Source organism: Sparus aurata, chromosome 21 (assembly GCF_900880675.1).
Source record: "Sparus aurata chromosome 21, fSpaAur1.1, whole genome shotgun sequence".
In the NCBI taxonomy this organism is placed as follows: domain Eukaryota; kingdom Metazoa; phylum Chordata; class Actinopteri; order Spariformes; family Sparidae; genus Sparus; species Sparus aurata.
The window spans coordinates 21176683-21193745 of NC_044207.1; the positions used below are offsets into that span (position 1 = coordinate 21176683).

Below are 17063 nucleotides of genomic sequence, written 5' to 3' on the forward strand. Positions count from 1 at the left end.
TCAACACTTTATAATAATCGTCATTAATCAGTGGTATATTTAGAGTTAATAGTTATTGGATTGTTAACAAACAATGATATGTGTTATAAATGATTAATTAAGCAATTGTTAAAATTATGATTAACATCAATTACATCTTCATAATGACAATCATAGAAATGTTTATGGATGAGCTACACAGTAATCTATTAACCATTTCATAAATATCACTTGCTACTTTTTATTAAAACAATTAATACATTGTTTCTGATGCACTTCATTGTTTAACAGTGAAATAACTATTACCTAAAGTTTAATTAGCTGTAAATGTAAAGAATAAAGCAAAAAATCCTTTCATTTGAGGAACTTGAACTGGCAAATGTTTTATTGATAATTACCTTAACAATGCATCCGTTATCAAAATTCGCAATCAATTTCTTAACACAGACTAACTGTTTATGAGACTAATCGTTGTGGCTCTAATTTTCACATTTGTAGCTTGCTTGTATTTGTGTCAACAGGTTATCCCTCGGACCCCTGTTATCTTTGTTTGTGTGTGTGTTTTGGTGTTGACATAATATTTTTCGAGAATACACCACATCCTAGGAAACAGGATTTAATTTTTTGTTTCAATTCGCCTCATCCAGCAGGGGTCCACCAGAAATCCAGCTGACCTGGAGAGCTATTGGGCTGACCCAGCAAGACACATTGGCTGAGTAGATGCAGGGTTGCTGCAGTGTGGCCTTTAGCTCTTTTTCAATGAAAAGGGACTCCCACTGGCCTGCCTTTGGCTCTGAAAATATAGTCCTTTATGTGGCTGGACCCCCATACTACCACGGCACAATACTAATAATAATGACACTGAATGAAAATCTCCACACTGGACCAATTTACAAACACACAATGGAGCTGAGATGCTCCTCAGTATCTCAGTATGAGTTTTGTTATTGAGTTGCAAGAGATGAGGCCCACTGCTGATGCTTTATTATCCTCAGAAAAGAATATCTCAAGGCAATGCTTGTCATTTCACAATAATAGCATGATGCCACCCACTCAAATACAAAGTTAATGTTATTATAGCCTAGTCAGACTGATGTGCCTGCCCTGTTATTTAAGTGCATTAAACGGGGGGGCAGCCGCTGCATTGTTTTGAATGCATTTACCGTGAATCCAGTAGAGTCATGCAGATATTCAGTCAGCGGCTCGCCTGCACTCAGAACACCTGGTGGGGGGACAAGCATCACGCTGAGGGCCTGTGCAGAACCCCGCCAGCGTGAGGCTGCAAATCAAAGCGTCAGAGGTGTTTCATCTCCTCGCTGGTGTCTCTGTTTTTCATCCGGGGTTAAGACTATAAGGATGACACTTCAACTTATGGCTCCTCACATCTACAGCCACGAGGTAGGGAGCATCAGGCCTCTGAAGCCCACGACTCTGATTACTACAAAACACTTGTTTTCACACTTTGTTCACAGCAGGGTTTCTCATATTCTCACCAGGAGTGATTCCTGCAACTGTCAGCTGGGAGCTGGCGTGGGTGCTGACAGAGAATGTAAATAGTGGTGGCACGATAGGAAATACTGAATAGAATTGACTGCTAATTGAAGGCTTTCATCTGACATGGCAGACTGTGTGAATACAGATTATTGTCAGTTGGAAGCAGTGCTGCTGTTAGAATACCAATTTCTCTCACCAGGCCCTTCTTTCCCCGCTTATTTAGGATCTTTCAACCATTATGTTGGATGACTCAACTAGTGGACATGAAAATGTAATCATGAATGCATGCCTGCTGACATGGGATGGGGCCCACATGGTATTTAGAACTGTGACACATGCTTGAATTTATGAACTTCTATCTCTGAAAGCCGCCGTCTGATGCAAACACATAATTTACAGTAAAGCACAAGCTTTGTTGAGCTTTCACGGGGAACTAAACGCATGCACGGTTTTTCCTCCTCAATTTCTTTGAACCGGTTTTGGTTTTATTTATTTCACATGAGAGGTTTATGTCTGTGCTGTTTCGCGCAGAAAAGCCAAAGTCATGACTTCATGTCCAGGTTAGCCTCTGTTCCACTAGCTTGTAACTCAACGCAGTTTTCTCATTCAACGTTTCTTTCATCTGTCCTTCTGGAAAAATGAAGCGTGTTCCTGGGGTTTACTCCAGCAGTTGCTGTAAGAAAAATAGAAACAGTTGTCTGCTAACAAAGTTTTTTTTTACTGTGTGAGCACAGAAAAAACTACAAGTGCAAATGCAGGTACTTATGTCATTGTAACCTGTTTTTGTCCATATCGTTAGACTCACCAACACTGTCCTCTTAAGTATATGTTTAACTCTTAAAATAAAGAAATATTGAATAAACAACAATAATAGATCATTTTTCAAAAACTTACCGCCTTGATCTTAACATGTAATGTGAGCCACATGACACATTATTGAACAAGGCTCTGTCCAAAGGCTGGAACTATTAGCACTGTTGGAAATATACTAAAAACAGTATACGATTTTCGATGACATTTCCTTACTTCTGGAACAGGACTCAGAACTTCCAGTTTTCTTTTGGTTCTCTATTGGTAAGAGGAGTTGTCGACCGATCAGAGCTCTGTAGGCGAGATTAACAATGGGTGCGTTATCTTTCTAGATGGCAAGCTAGTTACCCAGCTACGTCTAAGAAAAATGCCAACAGAGAAATGGCAACAAGAGCTACAAGTCTGACAAAGATGTGTTTTTCTAAATCAACCGGTAAATCAACAAATCCTTAACTGACATATTGTTGTGTTTGTTGAAGAAACTTTAAATTATGTTGGCAGGAAATTATCTAACAGAGCACGGCTGCAACCAACAGTTGTCTTCATATTTATTAATCTGCAGTTTGTATTTGAGATAAGGGGTTTACTCTTTAAAGTATTTGAAAATTGACATAATAATTTCAGACAACTCAAGCTTGAACGAGGTAATGTTAATTCATTTTTAGTTTGAAAAAATGTCTTAAATGATTAAGCAATTATCAAAATAGCCGCTGATTAATTTTCTGAAAATCAACAAAGCAATCAATCGACTGTTTAAGGTTTGAAAAACAACCCAATTAGTGTCACCCTGCCTAATCTGAAAACTGCCTTACATGGACACAATGTCCAGTTGAGTGACTTAAATGAAATTCAGTGTTAAATCTATTAAATGTTAATCAGGCTGTTTTCTCTGCCACCCTTCACAGTGGCCAGATGGGGCATAGTTGGAAAAAGGTGATGTAATTGACTTTCGTGCACCAATCGGGATTCAGCAACGTGTGAATCGAAACGGGATAACACTTGGGGTTTGTTTGCTGATGTTGCCAGGTAACTTTCTATCAGATATGATCAAACCGCACCCGTGAAGTTAGCAGTTAGGTTAGGTTTAAAAGTTTACATGGTACAAGGTTCATTTATTGATTATTCAACACAATGCAGAGCTCTATAACAAAATGCTAGTGATAGTCTCTCAATGCTACTCACAAAGCCAAAATGATACAAATGGATGAATGGACAACATGTTTTTAAAATAGACACAGGCCGTAAAACCTCACACCCTGAGGGAAGAATCCACTCTGGTGCTACAACAGCAGGGTGAACTGAGACTGGGGTGGGTTTTGTCTTTTAGTAACCTTCAGTCTCTAGACTGATGGTATAGACTTGCATTTATGTAGAGTTTGTCCAGTCTACTGACCACCGAATGCACTCTCTCACATGCGTTCTTATAATGATGGCAGAGGCTGTGATGCAATTTGGGATTCAGTATCTCGCCTTAGGAAACTCTGGCACGTAGCTGGAGGATGGCGGCGATCAAAACACCGACCTTCCAATTAATGGACGACCCGGCTCTACCTCCTGAGCCAGAGCAACCACAAGAGTCACCTGTGAGCAGATGCCTCACGTCAGCGATGTCACAGACGCTCAGTAGATGTTCTGAGCAGTTCTAGCCACCTGCTGCAGAGCCTCCCTGTCCCGTTTTTTTATGTTTCCGGTCAGAATGCTTTCTGTTGCTGTAAAAGTTCAAAAGACCTTGGCTTGGGAATTCTGCCTCCTTGACTTTCCTGAAGAAATACAGACATTTATGAGCTTTTTCTTTACCAGTGTTGATTCCCAAGAACCATAAACTGTTCAGCTGCTCCACCTCGGCTCCACTGATGTTAAAACTCAAAATTTAATTCGGCTCTATACCAAACTTCAACTTCGAATGTTGCTTATTTTGTCATGAATATTTAATGTTATAGAGAAATGTTTAAGATTTGAAGGCATATTATCGGGGGGGGGCTTTAATGGTGCAGCGAGAATAAGAAGGCGCTGAATCCGTTAGTTTGTTTTTATTATGTAACAAATATTTGTTTTGAATGTGAAGGAATTATTTACACTGCTTAAACTTTCAGTCCGTGTGGTTTCTCCAGCTGCTTTGCTGTGGGGAGTCCGGTCTTACATCAGCGGCACGCTCAGAACACGAGTGTGACATCAGAGTAAAGCGAGCCAGAAAAGAATTGTCAAAGCTGTGAGTGATCCGTAGCATTTCAGCGACCCCGTCCCACATGTCTCGTGTCAGTCAGCCCGGTCTCGTGGAGGCCTCTCTACAAAAGTGAATCAGCAGGGGGCAATGTTCTCACATCAAACGGTCCTGAACGTGCAGCACGAAGGCAGCACTTGAGCCAAGGACAGAGGAGCTCACCATCACTGGCAATGGCAACAATGCAAACACTTTTCATATCCAGCACACAGGGGTCATCATTGATAGTTTCTGTGCCGTTAACAATGACTGTCCTCTGCCACTATCCTTGTGGTCGTGAAGGGCTTGTACACCTGAATATTTTAAACCCCTGCCAACATCAGTTACATACATACACAGCCAGCTATGTTTAGGCAGCAAAAATGCATTTTAGATCATGTTGTGATTAATAATTGACGCGATTGTAACGTCTGCCATTGTGGTGTAGCCTGGAGAATGTTTTCAGTGGCAGAGGCAGAGAGCGGGAAACGACAGTTTGACGACTATTTGCAGCTTTCAGCGCGGCTGCCTCAGCGTAGAAGTGTCAGATGAATGCTTTAAAAGTGAGACGAACATGTAGGAGACAGGGCACATCATGATTTAGCACTTAATTCTCTGTCTTCTGGCACAGCGTGGCGACGCTTTACTGTAGAGGCCGCCGCCGCCGCCGCAGTGATACAGCAGTGGTCTGATAGCATCTAGAATGGATAAAAGGGAATAGATTAATATATTAAGCATATGAAAGAGGTGAGGGGAAAATAATCAGATGGGGGAGAGCATCCTTTGATTGCACATTTGGGTAAAGTTCCAACTGTATGCGCGCTCAAACACTGCTTGTTGTTTATATGAATTCTGTTGCTCTTAAACACGGGTATGTAAATCAGCAGAACCTCTGATAAAGCAGTTGTACTGATAGGTCCACAGCCGGGTATGACGCAGAAATATCAGGCATTTTAAATTCAATGAGATTTAAGGATTGATTTCACAGACAGACAGCCAAGGTCCCCCCCTTTTTCAGTGTATTAGACCGGGATTAGTTTTAATCCATGTCTCAGAAAAAGGTCCTTCATTTTCCCGTTAATGTCTTCAGTGCACCTGGTGTCTTCTCCTTCTTCTTTTTAAAGGTTCTCTGTTATTTGCTGTGAAAAAAAGAGAAAGAAAGAAAACTCCCAACAAGAGATCATTTCAATCCACATAATCACATAAAAAAAAGACATTTTTTAAAAATGGTTTCAAGCAAGTTTTCTGATCTGCAGCATAGTCAAGGAGAGTGCGGAAGAAGGAGACAAAACAATAGAGGGAATAAAAAGGCAAGCGGAGGAAGAAGAGAAACACTTGACGCGTAAAGGAAATCATGGGGCGAGAGGGGGCGTCGAACATCTGAAGGGGAAAAAATTCATTGAAGTTTTGCCGATTTGATTAAAAACTGTTTATGTGAGTGACTACGGCATGACGGAGGGGGAATTGATTTTATTGACGGCAGCATACGTGCAGATTGACGCTCGGAGAAGACAAGAACCTGGGCTAATTTCCCACAACTGTTTTAATAAGGTGGAAATGGATTGCACAGATATTGTACCCGTTTTTCCAAGAAACCCCTCAGAGTCCTAGGAGGGGGTAAATTGCGGTAAACAGAAATACTGCGCTGGCCTAGATTTCTCTCACACAGCGGCTATTTTATTAAGCACATCCAGCTTGCAGCAGCAGACCAGACTCCCTTTACTGCAGCTCATCTGTGACACAGGCTGATGGGTTTTGTGCTGTGAAATGCAGCTATATGCATTCGCTGTAGCTGCCGCTATCAGAGATGGAAATTCTGAGTTTGTAATTGCTGTAGTTTCATTACATCCCTGCTCATCTAATGGCTGTTCACCTTTGATATTCCTGCTCCTTTCTCTTTTCTCGAGTTTTCCTAGAAAACCTACCATTGACAGCTTACATCTGTCTGTTTCACACCGAGCGGTTTCAAAAGAAGAAGAAACGTCTCCAAGGCAAATACAGAGGGAGTTATTTTTTCCCTCAAAGACAGGGAGTGAAATGTGACATCCTATCCCACACACTGTAATTTGTAAGTTGTATTGGCAGTTGCATAAACTGGATTGTGTGTGTGTGCGCGCGCGTGTGTGTGTGTGTGTGGCTGCAATCTTCTTGAGTGCAGTTGTTAAAGAGAGTTTAACATTTACAGCAAATGTGGCTAGTGCAAGAACATTTCTACTCAAGTAAAAAGTAGCCGTACCCCAGTGTAGAACATACTCGGTTACAAGTAAAAGCATTCAGAGCGTTGCTTGAAGTGTAATTGCATTGTGATCGATGCATTAATGTGTAATTATCACTTTAAAATTTGCGGTTGCTAAAGAAGGGCCTAATTTGAACCACTTTAAAGGTGCGCTGTGTGGTTTTTGGGTAGAGATTTTAATCCGAGGGGCAAAGTCTTCATTGATTGATTTTCATGTTTCAACAAGCAAAATAATCACATTGTCTTCATTTTCATGAGTGATTAGACTGAATATACAAGCTGACCTTAAAGTACAACATGAGACTGGTTCCCTTTGTATATATTTGGTTGACCCTGTCGTCTTCCTAGCTTTAAGAGGTTTCTTGGGACCTTATTTTCAATATTATCCTCTTATTTTCCTTTGTGCAGTTATCAAAATAATACATATTAGATATGACCTTTTTGAGATTCTGAATTTCTTTTTCCAAAACTACATAGCGCAGCTGTAAATTCAGCTGAATAGCTTATTTTCTATTACGTGTTGTGAGTGGTTCATTTCTCATATTATGTTTGACTAATCTGAATTAGATATCAGTTTCTATGTTATATTTTGGGTTTTTTTAGGGCTGAATACAATGCCAATCATAAGTAATCACGGAGACCAATAACAGATTTTTTTATACTACATTTAGAAAATCTTAGTGTGAAAATATAGAATAACCAGTGATGGAATGTAATTAACTACACTTTACTCAAGTACCATGCTTAAGTACAATTTTAAGGTGCTTTATTTCCATTATTTCTATTATCTGCCTGCTCCATATTTCCATTCTTCTGCATTTATTTGATAGCTAGTTACTACTTATTTTGCACATTCAGATTATTCAGCGTTGATAGGCTATTACTTGTAACGTGACTTCACTGACTTGTGACCAATCAGGTAGTGTTGTGGGCAGGACATTGAGTGAGACCACAGAGTGTCTAGTGACTAAAGGTGTCAGATGAATGTAGCAAAAAGTAAAATATTTCCCTTTTGATGTTGGTGAAAATAGAAACACTCAATTGCACTTGAATGACATTAACTTAAAAGAATAAATAGATAATTTTTTGGGTACTTATTGCTTGCAGTCCCACTAGATTTCTCCCCATTTTATTTTACACATTTTATCAGAACTGTGTCTCCACGGGAGAGTGTAAGTTTAACAAGGGAACAGAGATATGTGTGAAAATCAGTGTTTTGCTAACTGCCTTTTGGTGTTCGTATCAGCTAGTCGCGCGATTTTTCCCTCCAGAGTCTAATTATCCTGATCTAACTTTGATAATTCTACTAACTAACACAAAAATGCGTCAGGTGTGAGAATTCAAATTATTTCTCTCAGCATACATAATGCCTTAATTGTGGCTGTTAGCCCGCACGTTGCATATTGACTTTACACATGTGGGGTTTGAACTAACAGGAACATCTGCTCAGTGTTAATGCACGCTGCACCTGATTGGGGAAACCAAGAGAGCAACTACACCGAGCTAATGGTCTAATCACATCCATACACACGGTCATGGGATAATTACAGCCTTATTACGGTATTTACTTTTTCATTTACTGTAGTTTAGCCAGGAATTATTCAAGGAAACATCTGACTATCAGGTGCAAACCCAATGATTTGGAGCTTTTTTTTTTTTGCTACATTGTAAGATATTTATAAAAGAGAAAAACACGATGTAAGAACATTTTTAGGTTTTCTTTAGAATGCGTGGATTAGAGAGAAAAACGGGCCACTCCACGTTTCCTCCGATGTAAAAAAACATGAAGTGGCAGAGATACGTTCTCTTTTGCCCTCTGATCATCATCTTGGTCGTCGAAAACTGGCACAGCTGCGTTTGGGGGAAAAAAAAAAACAACGCACAGACGTTTTAAGCTCGTCCCCAACATCATGCGGTTCTTCTGTCTAGAATGCCGTACTGTGCTGTTATTTGCTTGTTTGCTGCCATTCCTTTCACTCGCCCGATTCCTGCTAGCCTCCCTCAATCTCTCCATTAATGAGCTGTTTTTTTCACCCCCAGAACTACTGACTGGAGGGGTTGTGGGTTGTCCAATGAATGAAAAGCGCAGGAGGGGTGTCACTTTATGAGATACTGGAACCGTCGTGCCTGGCAAGGACAATCGCAGCAGCACCCTCGGTGTCGTCTAATTCTGCAAAGCCCTGTCTGCTTACTTTGTACTGCGAGCGGCAGACATGTGCCTCTGATTCACTGTAGAAGCGACTCACTTTCATGAATGGTGTAATGCATCTAATAATAAACCCAAGATAGTTCCCCGATTATTGCGATGTGCCCCAGTTACGAAACAGGAGAGCATCGTTGTTTTCTTGAGGTGACATTGTCAGGAAAACAAAAGGGGGATTTTAAAAATAGTTGTTACGTGAAAACACAAGTTTCTCCTCTGCACGTTGGACGCTAAATGAAATGTGCTTCTTACTTACGTTGAGGTGCAGGCAACGGTGTTTAGGCTCTTTGTGCTTTGGCTGCATTCATCTACTGTCAAGCTGAAGCTGATCTGCAATTCTCTTTGTTCCAGATACTCTCCCAGCATCCACAATCCAGACGCACGAGGGAGAAACCTTGACGAGGCGCATAAGAAGAAAACCAGCACATTTGGGTATGACTAAAACCTTCAAAGCATTCTCCCGCCAGCCAGATCCTGTTGGTGATTCAGCCTATAGTACAGACGAGCAGCACATGGAAAAAGACATTCTATCTTTTTCGGCAGCATGTGTTATTTGTGTTTCTCTGGACCTCGAGGTCCGTGTAGCCCCCGCAAAAATGAAGTGAGAGCTCGCAGCAGCTGCTAGACGGCGTGTAAGCATAGAAATACTACCTCCTCTGATCAGGTCGAGAGGAAAGACACATTTTTTGAAAGGAGAGAGGAAATAAGAGGATTAAGTCTGATAATGTGTGTGCAGCCTCCCACTAAGACAAGTGTGCCCTGATGCAGAATACCTGTGGCTCGTGTGAGGGCCTGTTTACAATTGATTCATAGCCAAGACAAAAGTGGAGCGGTTGATTGGTCGGGGGGCTTTTATAGAGGCAGATGTGATTTTTTCTTGAATAGATAAAATAGATAAAGAGTGGAAGGTCAACAGATGCATTCAGCACAATGCTGACAAGGACTAAAGTATCGTTTGATGTTTTCCCGTGGTTCAGACTTTCAAGGGTGAAAACACGCGTTCTAGTCCCGCTGTCACCAAAGCTGAAGCTTATTTTCTATAATCTCTTGTAAATTGTGAGTAAATGTGTCCAAACGCCTTGGCTGCAGACATGCTCCCAAAGCATCCTGAAAATGTTTAAGGGTGAATTTAACGACCGTGGTGAAAAAAAGTTAAAAATGATCTAAGAAATGTGATTATCAAAGAAGACTTGCCGTTCTAAGTCGCCGCCCTTTGTGTTCACCATGTGCAAAGGATTTACTGACAAACTTGCATTTGGAGCACATTCCAGCAACAGAAAACGTTCAAGGTTAACTCAGCCCAAAATTTTGCAATTGAAGTAATTAGTCAACTGAGTGGAACACATGTTTATTTGCTTAAGAAGAACCAGACGGAATAGCCAAATGTGGTGGATGCATGCCAAAAAAGAAACTATTCCCACATTCGCCCCTATTGTCAAATCCAGGTAATAAAGGCTTTGATTGATGAAGACGTTGGCAGAGCAGTGAAAATCGCTCTCTGCCCTTATTTACATACAGTAAATCACTGCCTGCAGAGTGAGTGATTTGGCATTTGTGCCATCCGCAAACATTAATAAGACATAAATAAATAAAACGAGGGGAAGGTGATTATGTATGTCTGTGGGGATTTTTGAAGCAGGATGTCTCTGACAAAAAAAGGGCTCCAACATTTTGTACAAGCTTCCCCTCGCCAAGCCTCTATCTGCTCCCTAAGTCATATCAGATGTTTGGGCTTTATTGGGACTTGAAATAGTTATTAGCCCGAGCACCCACCCTGCTGAATTTATCTCCTGCGAAATAAAGACCCACACAATAATGAGCACTGCTTAGTGTGATATCTGTTCCCTCTATTCACCACTTTTTCTTTCTTTAAATCAAAAGCGACCCCCTTTCAGAATGATGTCAGGCTGGTGAAATAGGAGTTAATATAGGAGGTAATATATCTCTCGACTATCCTCGGAATACAGTCGAGAAATATGTGAAAAAGTTTACAGAGCCCCCGTTATTACAGCTGAACTGCTAAAATGTCCTTTTTTCAGTGGATTAAAAGGAAATCTCCATTAGACAATGAACAACCACAGTAGCTCTGAATAGAAGCCCCACTGCCATGTAGGAGTACAGTTGGTTTGCTCAGTTGTCCTGAAAATCTTCAGCAGGAGGGATTACGAGAGAAGGTGGAGCGGCTGTGCCGTCCAATGCATGTTTCCTAAATTACACTATGCGGGTCATTTCCATAGGGGGAAGAAGTCAGCCTGCGGCTTATCTAATTTGTCTATAATACCAGCAGAACTGGAGAATCTCCTGCCAAGCAGCATCTCAACTTCAGCCTTTGTCTGACATCCTGTTGCCGGAATTGCAGAGTCTCTGCAAGAGTCTTCATGCCAATATTCCACGAATCAGACCCAAAAGAAGTATCGCTCTGGAAAGATTGTTTTCTGGACATCTAATAAGTTCTGGTTCACAGATCCTAATGTGTTTTATTGATAATGTAGTTGTGATTAGCAAATGCAGACCCAAAACACAGAAAACATGGATCATATATTCGTCATACTTTTAACAATGTTTTGATTTTATTTTTATGCAAAAAATGTCAAAAATGTATGTTTTTAACTTTTTTTAATGGACAGGATTAGTCAGTGTTATAATTCGTAAAGATATTGCACACCTCAACAAAAACAATGAAATAAGGGAATAACATGTAGGTGACTTAGCTTGTGTTGGCTTAACTAGGGAATTGTTGGATAGGCTGCAACGATTATTTAACTATTTTGATCATCGAGACGAGCGACGAAAGAGCAACAATTCTCTGATTCCAGCTTCTTAAACATTTACTGGTTTCTTTACTCCTTTATGACGATAAACTGAATATCTATGGGTTGAGGGACAGTAGGGACGTCATGATATGACGATATTCACGATAAACCTGATATTGAAACAGGATTAATTGATAATGCAATACACATATGATGAAAGTGAAGTTAGTTCTTGTTCATCTTTTGTTTTGCTGTTGCCTTTTCACTTTTCATTAAGCGTAATTTTTCTATTTATTTATTAAAACATTTTTTTTTATTTATTTATTTTTTACAGTTTTACCATTATGGCGACAGACTCCACCTCCATGCACTTGTATTTTTAGGGTAATTTTTGTTGCCAAAAAGGAGAAAATACACAGTAAACACAATTAAAGATGAATGTTTGCATGCTTGCACAAAAAAAATTCTATAGATATCGCAATAATATCGTTATCGTGATTTTTAGTTGGACCACGATAATTGTATAGTAAAAATCTGACATCATGATATGCCCTAATTAGCAGATTGGTCAACTATGTAAACAACAGTTAGTTGCAGCTCTACTGAATAGATCATATTGTAAGTGCATTATCATGGATGACTTAGTGAATCAAAGAGAGCTGCGTTTATTTTATGATAAAATAAATGTATTCACCCTTAATGCAAATGTCTGAGACCACCAGATGCTTGATATATCTCTTATTATTTCAATTATTTTACTTATAAAACATAAATATATAGTTTATACATGTAAAAAAGTGCCATAATGAAGGAGAACTCTAAGTAAAATGTATAGTATAAGTACACGTATTAGTCATTTTTGATAAAGAGGAAAATACTATGTATAAATGATGTCAGTTTATGAGCTCTCTTTGCAGCAGCAGCAGCAGGGTGTGTTACTTTCTTTGATAATGCTTTTCATTTGAAAAAAACACCTTCTCTCTTTTGTAACTTGCCAGTTTAAGGCTCTGACATGTATGCATTTCTTTCTTCTTCTCTCTTTCTTTATACACTGCTCTATACATGCAGTTGGCACAATAGTCAAGAATGAAAGAAAAATGAAACCTCGGGTTCCATGGAAATCCCATTCTTCGGCAACAATACAAAGAAACCTGGCATAAAGAGAGTGTGCTTTTTTTCCTCAGGAGGAGAAATTAAAAAATCATTAACACCTCTGCATGTACAGAATGGACAGTCATGCTGATTTGATTTAGCAGGAGAGCTAAAAGAAGCAGGCGACATGGTTAGCATTAATCTGTGTGTTTTAGAAGTACAAACCTTGCTGCGACTGTCACTCTTTCTACACTGTTGTCACGTGGGTGCAGAGTTGAAAAAAGATGGCAAAGCCGTTGAAGTTGCCTTTTTTTTTTCTCTGCCTGTCTCAAATTGCAGTGGAGGAAAACTGAACCTAGAAGCTTTTACCATCCAGGTGTTGGTCAGAGGCTTGGATGTGCTTGACTATTCCAAATTGATTACAGGGCGAGTGGTGGCTGCTAGACCTAAATTTAGGAACGCTTTCACAAGTGAGATCTGAGATTTTGTGCTTCCTTCATATATGCTGCAGTGAGACTGCTCCCTGTCGCTCAGGGTTACCAGCTGCTTCTTAAGTCGCGTTCAAAGTTAGGCTCAGGGAACAGATCACGACTAACGTGAACTGACAGGGAGGCCAGAAGAATGTCAGACTTTCGTTTTTTTTTTCGATTAACTTTTGTAATTTGCTAGCTGCATCATAAATCTAATTCTCTCTTCCATGATTGTGTGTATTTCTGCAGAAACCTCCTTTTAGCTGCAGATGAAGGTCAACCTTTGCATGATGAAAAAGAAGCAGGATAAAGAAAAAAGATGATAAGATGGTTAATTTTTTTTTCCCTTCTGTTCCTGCTTCCTTTGCCTCCTAGTTAACGTTTATATTATAAATAAAACCTCCCAAAAATAGAGGAAATAACCTTTTGATCTGCCACAGGTAAAACAGTTTAAAGCTTGGAGCCCTTATGACAGACTTTTTCAGTCTAAAGACTCAAGTTCAGCGCCTACCGCTGCTTTCAATGTGTTACACAATCCACCAAAAACATAGCGGCAGTATTAATAGCTGGTGTACTTCAGTAGAATAGAAATGAATCTCTAAATTAATTAATTAGAGCAATGACCTACTGTAGATATACACTCAGAGAAATTAATTAAACATGACTAAAGCACAACAAGACAAAAATCTGGCATTTTAAAAGGCTATAAAAAAGAAACAAAACTTCAATATTAGTCATGTACGACCGCAGCTTTTAACACAATTAATAGACTTTGTCACGTTGTACTTCATCTGATGTACATGCTGGAATTATCGTTGGGGTATATATAGGGTAGTGGAAAGAAAAATATTAGTAGTTAATTAATTGATTAAATGTATTTATATTCACATATTGTAAATATCTTTAAATCTCTAAATATATATAAAAAATGTGTATATAAAACGTGTAAGTAAAAATGTATATACACACACAAGCACACGCACACACACACACACACACACACACACACACACACAGTTTTTGCAGTGACCCCTCAAAATGTGACATCTTATGACAAACATATGTAATGGAGGCACAATAATTCACAGTTTTCACTTGGAAATAAATAATTATGATTGATTTCAAGCATCTTAACCTGCATTTGGTTCCGTAAAATGATTATCCTGATATATCAGCACGGGCACATAGATGCTGTTAGCTATATATCTGTGATATCACAATAACATATATATAAAAATTTTAAATTGTCAAACTGTTGGTCGGGCTCTTTAATTTAGGACTTTAGTAACTGGTTTAGCAATCACACATTTCACAGTTTACAGCACCTCATCAATAAGTCTGACCTCAACGACAGGTTATAATGTTTTTGTTAGGGACACGTTGATTCAACTTTTGTTTGTGGTTGCTTTTAAACTCTTGGATTTACACTGAAAGGACGAATGTAAATGATATCATCATATGAATGTTTGGATAAAATTGTCACTTCTTGGTGTGTATTGTAAAGAAAAAAAAATGTGTTGAAAATGTTTGGAATATTTTATGAAATGATTTAAATGTATTTAATAGGGTAAAAACAACAAGTGCCTTATCCCCCAAATCTAAACATCTTATAAAGGTTATTAGCTACAATACCACAAATATGAACATTTTTATGTCAAGAAAAAAAAATGGAATAGTTGTTCTTAATTGTTCAAACACTAATGACTACTCTGCTGAAATAAAAAAATAAAAAATGAAATAAAAACTAGTTCCACAAAAGTGAGGTTGTTACCATAATCACATGCCAGAGAGTTAATGATAACTTGGACTTTTCGACTAGTAACCAAAACACAATAATTGTGATTGAAATATCTTTTGACAGTCATATTTCAGGGCGACCCGGGACTGTGCGCCATAATCCCTGCCCTGTCTACAGTACGGTCTTAAATGTCTCGCTGCTGTATAATTCACACCGCACCGTGCCACTGCTGTGTTACATGTCATGCTGATAATGACACAACGCATTTGTCAGTTCTTACCCTCTGGTTTGTCCCTCATATCATGCTGCGTTTGGATAAACATTCGGAAGTACAACTGTCAGCGCTGTAAAGTGCGCTGGGATGCTCAACAGGAATGCGCACAACGCCACTTAACATCTTTTTAGCAAGTCAAGGAGTCAGTTGGCCACAAGGTGCCAGAACACGATGAGTGTAACACAACAACACCACCAATTGAGTGATATTAGTGTCAGGTCCCTTGTTAACACAACTGTGGTGGTCTTCTTAACTGCTGTGAGTGCAGACCCTATGTAAAAATCCATATTGCTGTATGTTGTCAACACGTCTTTTTCACGGTAACATAATTCCTATAATAGGTGTCTGGTAACACTCTGGGTCGGCTGTATAATCAGTGCAGAAACAGCCCGAGGTGCTCGGTTTATTGTATGAAATGAAATTCAGACTGATAGGTCAATCTCAAAAAAGTAAGACTGTGCAGTATTGTGAAACTGTGGAGCCGTGCTGCTACTGTTCTTCCTGACTTTATGCGGATCACTTACTTGTGGATTTCCAGTGCTGAACAGTGCATTTTGTCACACTGTATGGTGCTTAAAAACAAGGGGTTAGGCAAACATAACCTGCCTGTCTGGGGGAATATGCTGTGCAAGGTCCTGCTGCCTCTCACTAATTCCCAGCGCAAGAAAAATCCAAACACCACTCTGTGCCAGCAAGAGAAAATAACACATGTTGGCCGCTCTAATTCTATAGCGCACTCAGTAGAGTCAGATGAGAAAACATAATGCCTAATCAGATAATTGGGTCGAGGAATTGACAAAATGAATTACCCATCTGTTTGTGTCACAGCCGGTGATAACCATGCAATTTTGATTTGAAAAAAAAAACAACCATCATGATATTTTCAGGAGGGTCTGCAAGGCTATGAGAAATTGGGGTGCGAGCTAGGCATCCAGAATGCACCACATTACTTATCATAATAGATAACCCGGGGAGAAGTCACTCTGTGCAAGCGACCACTCTCGGCTGCAGTTAAGTAATACATATATTTATGAATTTGGATTTAATTCGGCAAAATAGGAGAGCCTTCTGCGGAGCCACAAAACTGATAAAATAAAAAAGCGAATATATAACTGAATACAGTGATATGAAAAAAAATTATTAAATTCAGTGCTTTATATTTGAAAAAGGGCAGTGTACATTAGTCAACATTTAAGCAAACAGAAAGAGCACACTAGTTAGCTGAAAAGCTAGTTTTCATCAGCAGTCCCATCGCCTGATGATAATGGGCATCCTATTAAATAAATAAATATATAAATAAAATTAGTTCAAAAATATATAAGGCTTCATATTATAATTGTTAAAAAAGGCAATGTTTCCCTTTTTTTCTTCTACCAATATTGGCGATGTATCTTTCGCTTGCTCATCTCCGTCATTATCCTATTTTTTCCCGTCTTATTTTATTTATAATTCTTTTTTGTCATAGCATGCATTAAATTATTTATCTGTGTCCTGATTTTCTTATGCAACAATTCTCATGTTTCTTACCACATTCACCATTTTTCCTGAGGGATTTATGTTAATAAGATGGGCGTGTCCTTATACACACAGAGCAGTGATTGGCTCAGTGCATGTGTGTGTGTGTGTGTGTGTGTGTGTGTGTGTGTGACATTAGTTGAGCAATTCAAGAGTATTGTGGCTAGCTAGCTCAACTGAAAACACTGGTGGCTAAAGACACACGTGGGGAGCAGCTTTAGCAGGTATCAGGCTAGCTGAAGCCAATGTCATTGGCTTACCACACCAGTGTTTATTCCCCATAGACTGTAGTGCATACT

At 39.3% G+C, this 17063-nt stretch overlaps 1 long non-coding RNA gene across 1 annotated transcript; it reads right to left on the reverse strand.

The window, feature by feature from the left end:
- Positions 1-4298: 4298 nt before the first annotated feature.
- On the reverse strand, positions 4299-9665 carry LOC115572292 (uncharacterized). The gene is made up of 2 exons (XR_003982071.1): positions 9179-9665; positions 4299-5622 (listed from the first exon to the last, which is right to left on the reverse strand). It is a non-coding gene; the product is annotated as an uncharacterized LOC115572292 (long non-coding RNA).
- Between the last annotated feature and the right edge of the window lie 7398 nt (positions 9666-17063).